This window comes from Lepisma saccharinum, chromosome 1 (assembly GCF_977018435.1).
Source record: "Lepisma saccharinum chromosome 1, izLepSacc3.1, whole genome shotgun sequence".
NCBI lineage: Eukaryota > Metazoa > Arthropoda > Insecta > Zygentoma > Lepismatidae > Lepisma > Lepisma saccharinum.
The window spans coordinates 98,420,728-98,434,460 of record NC_139229.1 but is presented as its reverse complement, the minus strand read 5'-3'; the positions used below and the strand labels follow the sequence as shown (position 1 = coordinate 98,434,460).

General features: G+C 41.0%; 1 protein-coding gene across 1 annotated transcript in view; it reads left to right on the top strand.

The window, feature by feature from the left end:
• Nucleotides 1–13,733, top strand: part of LOC145998506 (ionotropic receptor 25a-like) — a 211,554-nt gene that overhangs the window by 99,282 nt on the left and 98,539 nt on the right. The window lies entirely within an intron of this gene.

The following is a 13,733-nucleotide window of genomic DNA, read 5'->3' as shown; positions in this document are numbered from 1 at the left end:
CATGAACACACTTGTGGTCTTTAGTTTCTGGAGTAGCTTCAAACTATGCTTGGTGGTTATAAAGTCATATTTCACATTGTAGAACAATATACACACTGATGCCATAAACAAATTAATATTTCTGTTTGCGTTCCGGACCGTAGAGGACCAAAGATGAAATCGTTTCCTGCCCGGTAGGACCCTGCTCTCTGGAATGGATTGTATCACCATAGAGCTGAGTTCACCGCGATCTTCTTAAGTAATTACACTGTCCTGCCTAGATAAACTGTGTATATGAAGTTGGAACACGATGTTACAATAACACGCCACTAGTTCTACAACCTTAGTGACAATGAAGTTCGACGAGTCACAAATATAGGAGTGCCTTGTGAAAGAAGGAGAACACAAGCATATGCTGAACATATTTTATTCAGCAGGATACATGGAACAAAGGAAAACATCAATTTGCGCTGCAACGCAGCAATGTATGGTGTCCACACAAAATATAACATTTTCGTCCATCTACACGTGACATTGAAGTTCGACCACTGTTAGAGGGGATCCTCTTTACCATGGTGTGACGCCGCCCCGTCGGCGAATAACTGTGGCAATGCGTCGGGGCATGCTGCGGACAAGTCGTTCAAGGTATTCCACATCGATGCGGTGCCATTCCTCCTGCAGGCAGGCCATAAGAGCAGCCACTGTCGTGGGTCCCCTCTGTTGCACACGTCGCTTAAGAACACGCCACACATTCTCAATGGACGAGAGGTCGGGACTCGATGGTGGCCATGGTAGAGTTCGCACGTGATGGCGAGTCAACCATTCTCTTGTCAGCCGCGCTGCATGAGGCCTGGCATTGTCGTGTTGAAAGATGAGACGCCGCCTGTGGAACAGGTGCCTTCGCACTGTGGAAAGATGCCACTCCAGACGTGTAGTGGGCCAACCCCAGATGCCGTCATGCATTCCCATACCATCACTGACGCAGGTTTCTGTACCCGACATGCATAACATTTTGCTTCATTCTGTTCCCCTTTCCGACAAATGACTGTTTTCCGTATTTTCCCGTACACAACATTGAAAATGGATTCGTCCGTCCACAAAACCCTGTTCCACTGCCGAAATGTCCATCCCCGGTACATTCGTGCCCACCGTAGTGGATTGCCTTTGTTCAACATGGAAAGGAAGGGTTTACGTTTCGCCTTGTACACTCGGTAACCGCATCGCTGTAGGTAACGGCGAATGGTTCTGGTTGACACTTCAATGTGAAAGCGTTCTCGAGTCCACAGTCGTAATTCGGCCACAGAAACATGATTGTTGGTCTGGATATAGCGCCTAAATATCCGTAGGTCACGCACGCTCAGCAGGCGTTTTCGACCGGGGACCTTACCTGGCTCTGTAGTACCCGTATTTTGGTGGTGTTTGATGATGCAGTGGACGGTTGACTTGGGTAAGTTCAGTTGGCGCCCTATTTCCCGTTCACTGAGTCCATCCCGTTGCAACTCCACCACTCTTCTCCTCACGGTGTTGTCAATAAGTTTGCCCCTGGCCATGGTGATGATGCACTGCGGTTCCTCGGTGCACAGCACGCGCTTATATACGGTGGACTCCCTTATCGTGTCCGTGACGTCATGCTTCCGTCGAATGCGCCACTATCTGGAATATACCGTATGGGTCTGGTGCCTGGTCGAAGTTCAATGTCACGCGTATGTTCCCCGTTTTCGTTCTTTACGTGACCTTGGGTGCAACATGCTGGGATCACAATTCTTGCCTGCTCATACGCCTTCTCTTAGACACATGCGTCACTTCTGCGGGTCACCCATTCCACCGCCTATGCCTCTGTGCATTTAATCACGTATTCCTTTCTGGTCGAACTTCATTGTCACCAAGGTTGTAGAATGAATGATATCAGCACTGTAATGCTCATGTGACAATGAACTACATATCACTGCACTTCACTGAAATGACACGAATGAAAAGTAGCCACGTTAGGCTTACGTTCTTTGATGAATGTCCGCCACGCGGTGATTTTCGGCTGCTGCCGGAGTGACTTCTCCACGAACACTCGCGGAAGTAAGATACCTCGCAAAGATGGCGGCAACTAGGCACCTTACCCAATATGAACTGACCAATGGGAGTGCAGGTTTCTTAAAGCATTAGATATACACAACATAAACAACTGAAGTTATACAAAATCAAATGAATAGCAAAATGAGCAACAGAAAGTTCTGTTATATGCGAACATAAAAATACATATAGTAAAAAAGATATATCGTGGTTAGTTTTTTAGAGATAAATCTCCAACAATTGCTGTTCACGAAAATATATTTTTCAGCAATTCAATCAATGATACATGGCAGAGTCTAAAATGCACTTTAATTTTTCCTTGTTATATAATACGTACAAATAGGATTGAAAGTACTTTTGCACTTTTGTGATGTACGAACACATCATCATGCTTGTATCCGACATGAAAAAGGTTATTGTGACTCAGAGAAATTCTCCATATTGGGACTTTTTTTTTTTGATACATGACTGGACTTGAATTCTCAAACTTGGTTACAATTATTAGACATGCTCTCTAATAATACCTACAAAGCAATACCTCATTCTAGAGTTATTTCTTCTGGATTGCTCTTCAGGATTTTGTCCCATACCGGCACATCTCTACTACTCATTCACTTTCGCAGGAATCAGTGATATCACATACTGTGCTCACTGAGATCGAATATAAAGACGAGAGAATGTCCTTGCCTCGTGAAGGCAAATTGAAGCTTCGTCACTCGCTAAAATTAAGTTTTTAAAATGTTGTTGGAGAATAGTTGGGTGCACATACTTTATTTCTTATTTTTTCTACTGTTTAATTGCGACGGTGGTAGGAAGGTCGGAATTTATTGACCTAATATTCAGTTATTGACCTGAATGTAGTAAATTTAAATGCAGAAATCAAATTTAGTGTCAGCAAGAGTAAATCTTGATCAGGCGAAATAAACACTGTTAATATAGTAATGTAATTACAATTTTTTACACTTGTTTACTACAATTAATATTAAGTACGAAGAAAATTATGGGCATTTCAATTATGTTCATACGCATGTTCATAATCATGAACATATGAAATGTAACGAGATTGCTGGTTTAGCATCAATTTATATGATTGGAAAGTAACATTTGTGGCTGAGACTAGAAGAGGAGGAAGAACGAAGAAGATCTTGTTGTTAAAATTCAAGTTTGATAGAAGATTTAATAACTTTGAGGTAAGTGCAAATACTTAGTAAACTAACGTAGTGCAAATATTAGTATAGGCTATATGTGAAACTACCATTCACAGTCTATTCATATTCAAGTTCATTTCAATATATGTGTGTGACACACACAATGGAAGTAGTGATTGGTCATAGCCTGCCATGAGACCTTATATCCCTAGATAATAAGTAGAGCTAGGAATTTTAGGTGCAAAAATTTGCCAATAAAGGTGCAAAAAAAGGTGCCAATTTTTGTACAAAAAAGGTGCTAAAATAGGTGCTAATTTTCAGATGTAAAATTTATTGTGAGAAGTGCATACATATATGATTCAACTTGCCTGGATAAACACATAGAGTATTCTCTGGTTTTAAATCGTTTAATATAACTAAGCAAAGAAAATTCTCTGATACATTAGAAAGCGACATAAAGGAAAACATGCTTCTTACTTGCTTAGAATTAGTCATCTAGAAAACTGTTAAAATAGATTACATTCAAAATTTCTATGTTCTTCTGAGTAAGGCTACATATGCGGTCACTAAGCAGATACTTGTAAGTTGAAAAAGAACGTTCAACGTCAAGAGACACAAGTGGTGCGTATTTTGTTTTCAACCGGTAATCCACATCCTTGTTGGTTGCGACTTCTTGAACATCAGGGGTTTTGGCTAAACTTTGTTCTAACTTCTCTTTCCCGACCCCTTGCAGCTCTCGTTGCACATCCATCAAAACAGCCCACTGTGCTTCCTTTTCAGGACACTGCTCCTCCAGTTTTGTGATTGTAGTAGTAAGGAAAGAGAAGCCATGTACAATATAGAGTTCATCTTGCAATTCCTGTTTATGTGCAAGTTTTTTGGCTTTTTCTACAGCTGAGGAATTTCTAGGCAAAGCATCTAAAAATTTCGATATTGTATGGAAATCATTGCAAATAAACACTGCAGCTTTTAACCATGTACCCCATCTAGTGAGGATGGGAGAGGGTGGTAGTGGACGTTTCGTAATTTCTACGTACTTCTGTATTCTAGAAGGAGCCCTTTTCAGTATTTTCTTAATGCTAGAAACAAATTCGTTCATATATGTATATTCATCTTTAAGAGCTTCACAAACTCGATGCAAAGCATGAACAATGCAGGTCATATGTTTTAAGTTAGGATATATATATTCTTCAGATTAGAAAATGCAGCTAACATGTATGATGCTTGGTCTGTAAGAACTAACCACACTCTATTATATTTTACGCCCTCCGGCCACAATACAAAACTTGCATCATTGAAACTTTGCATTACACTTGCATTATCTGTTTTGCCGAGAAAATAAGTTTTTAAAAGCATGGTTTTCACTTGATGTCCATTGAGAGGTGCTACTAAAATGTTCAAAACGTACCTGTTTTGCTTATCTGTGGTTTCATCTAGTATGAAATAGACTGGATGGTCAGCTACTACTTGCCTGATCTGCGAGATTTTACGTTCATAAAGAGGTTGAAGTTAAGATTTCCTTAAGGTGGTCTCATCTGGAACTGACTTCCCAGTCTATTTTGCAAATATGATTTCATGACAGGATTGTTAAGTTTCGAAAGAGGTATTCCACACACTATAAATGTCCTTGCTGTCTCACTGAAAAATTCACTTTTATTTTTGGAACTCGAAGATGCAAGCGCCTCACCAATGAATTGCTGTCGCTTCCCACCTTTACCATCTCATAGTTATTTATTCCTGATGTGCTTCCCACTTTGTAGATGCTGCACAACCCGAGTGCGTTGGTGTTTGTCATCAACAGCAATAGAAATATCACACACATCACACCTCAGAACAGATCCATCACTCTGAATGCCGTCACTGCTAAACAATGTCCTGCAGTTTCCCAACATTTACTTTAAGTTTTGGCATGGTGAACAAGCAAATCCGATGCATCGATCAGTCGATCACATATTGCAGTTACCTTGCTCACTGAGACGGGAGAAGGAAACGAAAACAAAACAGCTTTCATACAATAATTCATAAACAATACAGCATAGGAAAAAAAGAGCACAACTTCTAGCAATTGTAACTCGTCATTATTGGCACTGTTTAAAGTCCGCGCGCTTACTACATTAACGTCCAAGAACTGAAGAAAGCCGATTCATTGTTGTGCGGTAAACAAGAATCGCGTGCTAAGAAGCCGTGCCTCGAATGTGGGTGGGGTTAAACAGCGTGCGAGTTGTATTTTAAAAAATGAAAAGATGCAAAAAGGGCGAAAAGGTGCAAAAGGTTCTGAGATTGTGAAAAAGGTGGAAAAGGTGCAACCGAAACACCATGAGTAAAGTTCAATAAGTGCTTATTTTGGGGATGAGTCACTTTTTTACCCATTTTCACACAAAAAAATTTAAGGTGCAGCACCTAAAATTCCTAGCTCTGATAATAAGCAGAGAGGAATGAAACAAACTAAATTGTACCCATACACACTGCATTTGTTCATATTGTTCATTTGTCTTGCCTCAGCAGCAGTTTCCACGCCACTCCCTTGGCGACCTCGAGGTCCAGGTTTTACAACTTGTGATAAAGGCACTCTGAGGCATAGTGAAGCAGGAAGTGAATCAGAATAGACATGAAACTAAGGAGCAACTGGATGATGCTTTACTGCTTTTGGTAGCATCGCACCACAAATGTTGCAGAAATGAATCCCCGAATTTGGTGACGTATTATCTATGAGCAGAGAAGGACGGTGTTTATATGGAAATTACAAACATTTGAATTGAATTAAACTGAGCAGTCCATTGTTACGGTAAGTTATAATAAACCACTTTCTTTACTATTACCTGTTTCATTCGATTTCACTCTTTCTTGCTTATCATCTGGGGGTATAGGGGGACAGACCCCCACATATTATTACAAGAGAAGTTCCAGGCACATGTAGTACACTGATTCATTTGTGCAAGTAAGGTAACTACTCAGGGTTCACGCCACTACAAGTTAGTGGCAGAGTCTCATTTCATACATTATAAAATCACATGTTGAACTGATGATACACATGATTATTATAGTCGAACCCACATCATGGGTGATTGAACTCTGAAAGGCATTTAACTGAAATGTTGAATGGAAGTTCATTCTTAGTACACCCAACAGAAAAAGTAATAATAGAAGAACTCTCCATCATTTTATTGTCTGTTTTCCATAATGGATAAAAAGCGATGAACAGTTTGCCTTCTATCATCTTTGCCGTTCACTGAAGCTGAATTCAAAGTCGATTAAGCAAACATTATGGAAGTCAGGTACAGTCAACGGCAAAGATAATTGTAGGCAAATTGTCCACCACTATTTCCACTAGTTTTATTTATTCTACATCCAGTGTTGTTTTAAGGAATGAAACTCTTGGCCGTATTTAGAGGGGGGTTTTAAGGGTTCAAACCCCTCCGAAACTTCTGGCATGTTGGATATGTTGGATTAATGGAAGATCAAAAACCAAATTTGTATCACATATTCGCAGGTTCACTTAAATACAACAGGGAGACAATCCTGGAATGATCGAGCTAGAATTTTCAAACATTTTGAATTCTCAAATTTGAGCGAAACTGATATAATTTGCAGAATCACAGCCCACCCGCGACCCCTTCATTCTCACTTCTGCTGTCCTCTTTCCAGTGCTGTTCCTGGATCAGACTGAAAATGCCCTTGTGATTGTCCCAAAATTCCCGTTCCAATTTTTAAATTCCCCCTTTATAAAAGTTCAAACCTAGGTGTGAGTGAGTGAAACCCCCCCCCCCGTAAATTTTTCCTGCCTACGGCCATGATGAAACTATGTTGGTTCGAAGCAGACATTGTTCTCTGCTTATTGACGTTTTTATTTCAATTCATTGTCATCACATTGTGTAATTCAGGTCGAATGAAAATGGTGGTGGACAATTCGCCTACTGTTTCTTTCGCCGTTGGGTGTACCACATAGTGTGGTCAATGCAATTGAGATTTACAGTTCTAACATGAAACCCTGCTTTTAAGTTAAATGTGTGTCAAACATCCCTTTTACTTTCAGTTCTGGGCTCTTCTAAAAAAAAAAGTCAAAAAAGTAATGTTACAGCAGTTTCTTATGTTTATTATTTTAATAGCAAATATTACAGACATGATATAGATGTTGGATCATAACTGTTTAGCATTTCTACACACGACCAATGTAAAATTATACTGGAAACATTTTCTTCTATGAAAGCAACAGAAAAATCGCAGTTTCATTTATCTTTCATCGTTCCTGTTCTCATCTTTTCACCGATAGGTTTACCGATAGTTCAATGGAATAGTGCCTCAGATATCTTCGTAAAGCTCGCAATACTTTCCCACTTGTTTGACTAAGGAAAGTATTAAGGTCGGACGGGAAGATGCGATCAAACACTGCACATAAAAAGTTTGTCCTGCGTCCTGGTCCACTCCTTCCAACAGCAGAAACCTTGCGTTTTCGCTTCCGTTGTATGGGTGCTGCCACCTCGATGCGTGAAGTAGAGGGTGCAGAAACATTCTTCCGGCGTCGCTGACGCCTGACTGCAGCTTTAGCTACGCGGACATCTTTAGTGCAATGGTTGCATGCACAGTTGGCCAATTTATCTCGGCGTGCGGTGCGCGTGACTTTACGCCTGGTTGTAGCCTTGCTACAGTTGCGACATGTAGGCCTAACAGTCCTCTTGGTTGACGGCATTGTCGTTTTGCATCAAACATTTCGGATAAAGCTCTCGTGTATATAATTTCCTTGCCAATGAAATATTTCCACCGCATTGTGAATCTAGTATTTCGTGCGATCTGTAGAGCGCCGTGTCGTTCATGTGGAATCATGCACTCATGAACACGGTATGACAGTATGGGCACTGTTCCTCGCAACTCTCATAACCATTGTTGGCAGACGGGTGCGAAATCCTTGGGAAGGGGGGGAATTCCCCTCACTAACTATCTTGTCCTAAAATCTCCCCCCACCAAACTCTTATGAGGGAGAGGTTTTGTTCTAACAACAAAGACAATCAATTATTTTTGAGGTCGAATATACACTGCTCCACAAAACTTAAGCAACTCGAACGAAGTAGGACTAAATGAAAAGAAAATGTCAATTCACCAAGTTAAATGAACATAAGGAAGGTACAGATGCACAATGCAACACAAATGAACACCAACAATGCAGATATGGTGTACAGGGTGGCCAGAAAGTTCAACACCACTATAACCCTACTTGAAAACCTTGCATCTGAGAGGGCACAGGCTGTCAATACGGTGTGTAACCACCTCGAACACACACACAGGCATGACATCTGGCCTCCATTCCGTGGATCAGAGTGGTTATCAAGTCTTGAGGAAGACGGGGCCATTCCTCTAAGAGGGCTGTCTGCAATTCAGGAATTGTTTTGGTGGTGGATTGCACTGCACTATTCTTCGCCCAAGAACATCCCACACATACTCGATTGGATTAAGGTCCAGCGAGTATGCAGGACATTCAATACGGGCAATGTTTTCTGTCTCCAGATAATCGGACACAATATATGCACGGTGTGGGCGTGCATTGTCATCCATAAAAAGTAAGTTCGGACCAAATGCTCCATGGATGTTGCGAACACGTGTGTGGGAAATTTCATCCCGATAACGTTGTGCCGTCAAAGTTCCATGTTCCACAATATGGAGGTCAGTTTTCCTATCCAGCATGATACCACCCCACAACATGATGGAACCACCTCCAAAGGACGGCCTTTCAACAATGAACTTAGGGTGATATCGTGTTCCTGGTTCTCTCCACACGAATATCGGACCAGAATCAGACGATAGGCTGTATCGAGACTCATCAGAGAACATTAGTCGTGCCCACTGGTCTTCTCTCCATTTGACATGTTCCTGACACCATGTGTATTGCACACGTTTGTGCTCCCGTTGCAATGGCACACACAGCACAGGCCTCCTGGCATACAGTCCTGCTTTATTCAGCCGCCTACGAACAGTTTCACGACTAACACGTCGTCCCGTAGCTTGAAACAAGTCATTTGCCAGTTGAGAGCAGGACTCTTTGAGGTTACGTCTGGCAGTGATTGTGAGAAATCTGTCATCAGCTGCTGATGTCGTCCTCGGATGGCCTCCTTCATGACGTCAACTGAGAGTAGGACCATTTTGGAAGCAAAGCCACAACCTAACTTTTATTCACATTGAATTCACGTGCCACTTCCACTTGGGACCGACCCATTTCCAGTCGTCCACTTATTCGACCTCAGTCAACGTCCCTCAAATGATATCTACGATTCATTTCAAGGTGTCTACACTTAATATCCCACTCACGAACCACCACTTCACTGCTTGAGGACTGGGACAATACTAGGCTGTGGTTTGCGTTGGCAGGTACAAGCTGTTAACCTTGGTTGATAAGGTGCTGCTCACGCATTATAGAGGGCACTTGCACTGCCTGTGCTTCTTTATGTTTGTACATGTCTCATACAAGTGATGAATGGGCACCACATCTCACCTATCCCACGTTGTACAGAGTTGCTTAAGTTTTGTGGAGCAGTGTACTTTACTGGAATAATAACGAGAACACCCACAAAGAACGAACAAGAAAGAGCCTCATCCCTAAGGTCACTGAAGACTCAATCCATCAATCCCCAGAACACAGAAATTAGTCCGACATGTGATTTCTACTCAGTTTCTCATCGCCTTTCGTCAGCTACCGCAAAGTATATAAATATAGAAACACGTAATAGCATTTAGATGTGAATTTTATATCGGAAACTATTACCTTCTTGAGGTCTATTAATCTCTTGCCCCCCCCCCCCAGTCACGCAAATCACTGTTCATTCACAGCATTAATAAAATAATCAATATGTAATTGAATTTTGAATGAAGGACAGTTGTATATTTTATAATTTGTTTTTTTAATAATTGACATTATATATATACACACACACACACACACACACACATGAGGAAATCAGTTTCCACAATTGAGAATCAGTTCTAGGTTTTATGTTAAAACACTAATAATTCCCATTTTCCGAATTACAACACGTAGAGACATGCGATTTTCACTGCAGTCATTCCCAACGTGTTTTTAGTAATGTATTATGAGTTTTGTTGGTTCATATGAGGAGACGAGTTTTCACAATTAAGACGCAGTTCCAATTATTACATTAAAACACAAATAATTCTGACCTGCTGTTTTCACTGCAAGTATTCCCAACATGTGTTTAGTAATGTATTATGAGTTTTGATGTCTGTTATGAGGAATCCAGTTTTCATAATTGAGAAGCAGTTCCAAGTTTTACGTTAAAGCACAAATATTTTCCATCTTCCAAACTGCAACGCGTAGAGACATACGGTTTTCACTACAGGCATTCTCAACATTCTTTTAATAATGTATTATGAGTTTTGGTGGTTCATTTGAGGAGACCAGTTCTCGCAATTAAGACGCAGTTCCAAGTTTTACGTTAAAACACAAATAATTCCTGTCCTCCGAACTACAACGCGTAGAAACCTGCGTTTTTCACTCCAGTAATTCTCAATGTGTGTTTAGTAATGTTTTATGATGTTTGATGTCTGTTATGAGGAATCCAGTTTTCGCTATTGAGAAGCAGTTTCAAGTTTTACGTTAAAGCACAAATATTTCCCGCCCTTCGAACTACAACGGCTAGAGACATGCGGTTTTCACTGCAGTCATTCCCAAAGTGTGTTTAGTAATGTATTATGAGTTTTGATGTCTGTTATGATTGGATTGGATTGATTGGATTGATTTGGTGTTTTAAGTCTCCTTGATGCACAGTAAGGCTAATCGAACTGGACCTACAGTTTAAAGTGGGATCCGAACCACTTGTACCTCCACAGGGGATGTCTGTTATGAGGAAAGTAGTTTTCACAATTGAAACGCATTTCCAAGTTTTACGTTAAAACACAAATAATTCCCATCTTGCAAACTACAACGCGTAGAGAAATGCGGTTTTCACTGTAGTCATTCCCAACGTGTGTTTAGGAATGTTTTATGAGTTTTGATGGCTGTTATGAGGAGACAAGTTTTCGAAATTGACACGCTGTTCCTAGTTTTACGGTAAAGCACAAATATTTCCCGTCGTCCGAACTGCAACGCGCAGAGACATGCGGTTTTTACTGCAGTCATTCTCAAGGTGTGCTTTGTGTTGTGGAATGAGTCTTGATGTTTGCTATGACGAAACCAGCTTTGAGAATTCAGAAATATTTCTACGTTATTTCTTTCGCAACTACCAGATACAGGCGGGTCTGTCATTTCTGATATGAAATGTAGTGTGATTTGTTTCTTTCTTATAAGGAAATCACCTCTGATGATTTAAAACCAGTAGACCTCCATGGCGGAACGATCAGCACAACATGATGCCACGACGCCAGGAGTCCGAGGTTCTAACTCACAGCCTGGATAGAGGTGTTTTTGTGAGCGCCCCATCATGATGCTGGCATTCGTAACATGTGATTTGAAATGTTACATGTTTTTTTTATGGGCTCTACGAAGAAAATGGTAATTTAGAAAAAATTCCAAGTTTTACATTAAAGCATGGAAATTCCTCACCCACCCAGTCTATGTTTACTTCATGGTACGTCCCTGTAATGTACCACATATCTTACTCTGTCTTTATACTTTACCGAATATCAGGCTATATTCGTTGGCAACATGGTAAGCGGCAGTGAAAATCGTGTTTGTGTCACAGGCTGCTAATTACAGTGCACGGAATTTGACGAAGCCCGTAACACCTGTGTCAGGAGATGGCAATATGATTGTGCGTATGATTTGTGTTGCAATGTGTTACGTATTCGGAAAGTTGTTAACTCGACGATACAGATCAGTTCTGGTGAGATGTCCGGTGATCTGGCGTGAGAAAAAGAATCCTAATTCCGTATAAGGCAATAATGATGCTCGGTGTCATTTTATATAAGCGACAACTTGATCACATAACGTGAATCAACCACAACTTGACTGTGTATGAGCACGTACATGTTGCAATTTCTATCGTAGCCAAACACATGGCTAGCCAGTGCCTAAGCTTTGTCTCGCTCGTAATGCTGCTCGAACTTACCAATATCTGAGAAAGCAACTGGATACGAGAGCTTGGAGTTTCCTCGTATCCTTAATTCAAATATTTAAAGCAGCGCAAAGTGTAAACTCCACCTGGGTCGTCTACATTGAAAGTTTTCGTACTTTGTTAAGAACTTTTCGTATACATCTTCAATAATGATATCTATCCCGCATTGTCATTGTTATGCAAAACCTCTACACAGGTGCGGATATTTGGGAGTGCATATACTTTTTTTTTTTTCAGTGGAGGGAAGTTAGCAGAACAAAACTACCTTCAAGGGGGTGAAACAATAATTTCCAAGAAGAGGGATGGCAAGTATTTTATACATTTTGAAATTGTGGCAATGCTTTATTTTGAACGATTTGAAAGGGAAATTATTTTGCTTTCCAGCAATGAAATAAATCCAATTTTTCACCACTCCTTTTCCAGGGGAGTGGCAAATGCTCCACTTGCCAGCCGCTGGATGCTTCAATGTGCGGTGATGATGCATTCATCTTTCATCGTCTCTGTTCTTATATTCCACAGATAGTAGCAGGTGTGGTTTAATGGAATAGTGCGATAGATATCTTCGCGTTTATCTCAGTATTTCCCCTTTAATTTCACCAAGGAAACTATTAAAGCCGGGCGAGAAGATGCGGTCAAATACTGCGCCTAAAAAATTGGCCCAGCATGGTGGTCTCCTTGCTACAGCAGAAGCCCTGCGCTTGCGGTTCCGCTGTGTGGGTGCTTCCTCGTGAAAGGCCGACGGTGCTGCTGCCTGGCTGCAAGTGGTAGAGATTGTAGAATAATTTGAACGCAATCCGTGCCATCTGTAAAGCGCCTTGTTGCTCAGGTGAAATTACAGGTGATGACACAAATGTGAATTTAACAGGGCGTGAACATTGTGCCCTAACCTGCTTTCGCTACCGTTGCTGGCAGACGGATGTACTTCCTATATTTCATTGTAAGCCAAACAAAGGGCTTCAACATTGAGTCTGAAATATTGTTACCTGCACAGTCTTTCACCTTAAGGCTATGCTCCAGAATCCTATCTTTCGAAGCAGACAACGCAGACACATGCGGCTTACACTGTTCTAATTCATAATGTGTGCTTGGAAATGTAGTACAATTTTTAGGCTGTTATTAGGAAACCATATTCGACGTCTGCAAAAACACTTCTGTTTTACAATAAAGCGCAAACAATCCCATTATTCCGAAGTTTCCAACGCGAAGAGACATGCGGTATTCACTGCAGTCAATTTTAACGTGTGATTTGAAATGTTGTACGAGTCTCGTGGCTGTTATGCGGAAACCACTTCTGACATTCAGATTTCTAAGTTTTATGTTAAAACAAATTACATCTTCCGAATTACAAAGCGCAGATACATGCGGTTTTCTCACCCACCTAGTCTATTTTAATTTCAGGGCATGTCCCATGTGAATCTGGATCAGCCTGAAATGTACCACATATTTACTCTGCATTCAAACTTGAATGAGTATCGGCCTCTTTTCA